At 39.0% G+C, this 5526-nt stretch overlaps 1 protein-coding gene across 1 annotated transcript in view; it reads left to right on the forward strand.

Moving 5' to 3' along the window:
• Positions 1-5526, forward strand: part of LOC307027567 (uncharacterized protein) — a 49911-nt gene that overhangs the window by 11807 nt on the left and 32578 nt on the right. The window lies entirely within an intron of this gene.

A 5526-nucleotide genomic window follows, 5' to 3' on the forward strand; every position in this document is an offset into this window, starting at 1 on the left:
TGCAGATATTGGAGACACGTCACAGAGCAATAATACAAACTAAATGATTGTACTGTGCACAATGCAACACTATAGTGCAATGCAACAGGCTAAAAACTGTTGGGGAAGATTTTTATTGAAATCAAAAAGTCCAAAAGAAAGTAGAACTTTCCCTACTGTATATTCTTCTCTAACACAAGATATTTTAAAGTTAAACTTTAAAAGCGCCAACATGTTCTAATACTCGTCTCTGCGCTTGTCTCCCAGCCTTGCAGCTTTGTTATAAATGAGAGCACTGTCCCTGGTTATGGAAACATGGATCACTGTAAGAGTTCTGTCTACAAAGTCATCCATCCTCTGTTCTCTGTTTCTCTGGATCGACTTCACATTGTGAATAAAACAATGCTTCAATGTTATGTATGGTAATACTAAAAGTGTTTATTTATTGAGCCACATAAATATATATATATATATTAAAACAATATCTTTACTTAACCCAACAGTGAAATCCACAAATACAGACATTAACAATAAGTGAATGAGACAGGAACAAAAACCATCAGGTGACAAGACCAGATTATAATAACTGACAAAATAATAAATAATAAATGAATACAATAAAAATGAATGAATGCACAAACATAAAGGCACTCATCAATACAACCATTCCCAAGCAGCTATTCACTTTGGCTTTCAGGAACATTGAGCCACATATTAACCAAACGTCTTTCTCCTTTCTCCTGCAGCTGACACACGTGTTACTTATAGATAAGTAGATTTGCTTATAATTAATCAGCAAGATCAATAACTCATGTAGAACAACTATTATGTTTACCTTTGGAAACCAGAAACCCAGCTGCAACGGCCTGATGCATGATGGGAAAAAGTAAGAAACAGAATGTCTTCAAAAGATGAAGTGCTACCAAAAGGACTTCACATCAAGGGTGTCCTACTGGTTACAACACAACACTTGGGAAACATTAAACATGTTTTGGAAAAACCTTGTAAGTGTTCCTCGTGAAATGAAAGAGATTTCGGTTATGCAAGCGTAAAGATTGTTTACACTTTGGACCAAATGTCCAATTCCTCCCCGACAGCCTCAGTCACACAGCTTCTAATGTGGAGAGAGTAAACACAGCAGGAAGGACACACTCTGTCTATCTTCCAGAAACATGAACTACTAACTTAGTGACCATAAGAAGGATACCAACTTCCTCTATTTGGTTAACCTCTTTTCAAATCCCCCGGTTTACCCTGTTGCTTCTGCTGTATATCCTGTAAACATAGAAAGTGTTATTTTTGCGGACAATAAACGACAACCGGTTCGAGTTGCTTGCAGCTTCAGTTACACTGAAGAAAGATAAGGGAGGATGAGCAAGTGACAGTAGGCTTTAAACATATGGTACAGTGTTTATATTGGAGTTGGGCCAGAGTTTTACTCAACTCAATTTGCTCCATTAAAACATCTTCCATGAGACGCTATCTCCGCAAATAGTGGTGTGAGACATTCATAGAGGGATTAGTGTTTCCTATCCTGAGCCATTGTAGTACATTCTTACCATCAAGCCAAAAGAGTTTCTTCTGTTCCTGCTGCAGGTTGATGTCACTTCTGCTTTAATGTGCATCAGGTCTAAGGAAGTCTATTATGAAGCAAGTCTGTTCATAAATCCTCAAATGCAGTCTATAGGCCTACACATGATTTTGATTAAGCATTCTGTAAATTAGGCACCCAGGCCCGGTTCTACGGGGGTGCATAAGGGTGCAGTGCACCCTCAGTTGAGTCGTTATGCACCCTCATTTAGAAAATGAAAAGTGAAAAAAAATAAATAAATGAAAAGTGAAAAATATTACATATATAATAACAATAATAATAATAATAGTTGTAATAATAATAATAATAATAATAATAATAAGAAGAATATAGTTGAAATAAAATAAATTGTAATTGTGGTTAAATAACATTGTCTGCTGCATTTATTTGGTCAATTTAAACGGTAAGTAACGTTATTATGTCAGGTTCGCGTGACCTGTGCCGCTGCACGTTCATCATCTGCAAGGTGCTTACACAGCAGTCAGTAATAGACATCAGAACATGGCTAAAACAACCAGCCCTTATCGCCAGCAGTAACACTGCATCTACTGCAGGTAATAACAGTTCAGATCATGGGGACATTACGTTACCCGCGGCCACTGTCGTTGACACTAACGCCCGACTCGCCGGCTTTGCCCGCCTCGCCCACGGAGGCGGAGCAGCTGCTGCCGTGTTTGTTGCCCCAAACACCGACACCCCTCAGCGACCTGCAAGTGCCAGAGGACCTCGGCAAAACAGAGCCTGCCCAGGTATATTTAAAAAAGTACCCAACTCGCCTGTACAGTGGTGAGGCACTCACTTTGCAGCTCATGGTTTCAAAACACAGATTGGCTGGAATATTCATGTAAAAAAGATGCCATCTTCTGCTATGCATGTAGACATTTCGTTTCAAGTGAGTCAGATGCCTTCACCACAACTGGCTAACTGGCGCCATGCTCTTAGGCTCATAGCCGTGGGAACATGTTTCAAATGGGGGGTGCTGTGGGGATGACACCAGGGCTGGTTCTGACCAATCTGCTGCCCAGGAGGATTTTTTTTTAAATGTTGAAGTTAAATGCATCAATCTGGTGCAAAATTAGGGACTAAATCTATGGATACATCTCTCAACACCCATATTCATGGAGTGGCAAGAGGGTGGCAGGACATTTTGAGGGGTGACGTCCCCTGGCAGAAATAGGCTATATGCTGATTTAATCGCATTTATATCTTCGAAAGCCAAAATATTGATATTTTAACTCAATAACATCAGGATACATTATTGTGGCCAACCCGGTATCACGGCAAGATGTGAACATGTGACGATTTACCATCCTGGGAGACGTGAAGATTTCACGATTTCGTCCCTTAAAACGTGACAGTTACACGTTATTGTTAACATGGCCCAACCAGTGGAGATATACCCGGAAATGCCAAGCAAATGCTACCCCGACGGTCGGTTGTTATTGTCAATATTAATAAAATAATGATTTATTTTTTAATAGTCACACTCCATTTTGCCGATTTTCTTGTTTCCCCAGCTGGTCGACACCTGTTTTAGCAGAAACAAAGGCTACATTCATGTATTAAATCAATGATAATCCATGCGTGTGGATGTGGAATTAACGGACGTGACGTTGTGCGATTGCGTTGCCAGGCAACAGCTTCGGTTCATGTTAATTTACAAACTCTTCAACTAAAACCCTAGTTATATTTAAAAACATTTTAGAAAGCCTCACGAAATACTTTAATGTAAATTAAAATGTAAATGTGAAGGAATGTGTGTACAACAAAATACATCCGTCATAAAAAATACCGGAAACAGACCTAGGCAAGATCCTCAGCTCGATGATTCGATGGTTTATCCGCAATGCATGCTGGGATTTGGTGTTCATGCGATGTGAAATCCGAAAAAATTAAATAATATTTTATTCCGAGTGTGCTTGCTTTTCTCTTTGAAAGTCATCACATAACGGCATTGTAATACACGGTTCGGCTGCATTAAATATTACATATCTCCCGTAGTTCTCTATTTATAGAGCCTTGATGAGAAGACTTCTAGACAAACAGGAAGAACTGCCGTCAAAACTGAAAACGTGACGTGGATCATAAATATATCAACACCTGGTGGTTAAAGCATGTTATTGAATTTTATTATTTTATTATTAGATATTTATGTGCCTTTATGTGTGTATAATTATATGTATATTTGTGACAAACAAAATTCTGACTTTTAAATAATTGACTCTTGTGACTTAAAGAGTTAGTCCACTAGTTTAATTGAGATGTGTTTTGCTAACGCTGTTAAATAAATGTAGTGGAGTAAAATGTCATTATTTCCCTTTTGAATGTAGTGGAACATTCATGTATAAAAACATAACATGGAAACTGAAGTCCCTCAAATTGTACTTCAGTTACAGCAGGAGTCAGTGACCTCGGACTGAATGAGGCTCATTCCAACACACTCTCACTCCCTAAGCGCCCAGGAGCGACGCTTGGTCAGGGTCCCGTGGCGTCCAGTTGTGACACTCCTAGGCTCCGTGACGCAAAGAGCTTTCAACTGATTGCAATGTATTCCCATCGGCGGCGGTATTTGACGCTTAGGGAAGCATCGCACCCGTTTATGGCGGCTGCCCTTAAAGGCAATGTGAGCGTCCATTCCCATTGGATAACGGAGACTTGTACACCCAGAAGTAAGTATTCTCCTTACTGTCGATTGATTTGACAGTGATATCTCCACTACTCATCAACTCAACACCACCAGATTACCTTTGTTAATTAAACAACATTGATAGCTTTAAATTGTGTGCAATGCTTTTGTGTTTTTCCCCTTCAATTCTGAGAAACAACTTTGAAAGCGCCAAAGAGACTACACTACCCACAATCCCCAGCTGTTGTTGTGACGACGCCTGTCCGCTTTGCGACAAACCCCGTGATTAATCTTCAAGCTCTGGGTGTATAATTCCCGGCCTGACTTATTGCCCCAGTCCGGGCGTCTGAACAGACGCCTCGCTACTCTTTACTTGTTGACAAATCTGTTAACAGTGGTTAACTCGTGTGGTCTTTATTAGTATTGTTCTGATTATTGGCTTAGTATTACGTTGACTGTTGTCCTCTAGCTGTGTTTTCCTACAGCCTCTTTTCGTTAGTTTGTACCACTTTGATAGTGAGGGTTGTTTTGTTGCTATTTGTTTGTTCTGAAGTGACACTTACAGCACTTCTACTCTGTCTCTCAGTCACTGTCTATGTCTTCAAAGTTTGGCGTACTAAATCTCCTGATTGGAGAAACAACAATGAAGTTGAACAGAAGATGAGTTCCTCAGATATTCAAGCCCCAGGGACCATTTTGATTGAGTCTGAAACCCCCTCTTTGAATGAGTCTTCGGAGCATTATGCTATAAAACAAGAAAAGTCCAAGGATCTCATCAGCTTGTGATTTAACTATCAGAAAACTACTCTTGATGATTTATGTTGCACAAGCTATCATCAATAATGAGTTTTAAGAAATAAGACTGGATTCATCAAGAATTATACTCATTGCTGTTTTTAACTTGGCAATCCTCTACAATATGCAAAGCACTGCAGTTTTTTGTACTATACATATTGTAAATTAACGCAATATGCGCAAAGTGAAGCTGAGAGGATCATTGGTGCCTCACTCCAGAGAGAGCACTCCAGTGTTTTGTTACTTTTGTACTTTTTACATATTTCCCTTTGTCTCTTGCACTATTGTATCTGTTTTATTTGTTTTATGTCCTATATATATTTGCATGCCTATTAAATAAGTGGCTGTGACTCTTGTGTGTAAATTATTTAAAAGAAGAGGAGTTATGAAGAACACAGGCTTTTACAACAAAAATAATAATAATAATAATAAACGTTATTAGCACAGTTTAAAACATGTTTACAGGCAGCTTTAAGGACTTCAATGTGGAAAGAAAGACAAGAACATGATTGCACTTTATTTAATTTGTCTCCAT

The sequence above is a fragment of the Notothenia rossii genome (genome assembly GCF_949606895.1).
Source record: "Notothenia rossii genome assembly, contig: scaffold_94, whole genome shotgun sequence".
NCBI classification, from domain to species: domain Eukaryota; kingdom Metazoa; phylum Chordata; class Actinopteri; order Perciformes; family Nototheniidae; genus Notothenia; species Notothenia rossii.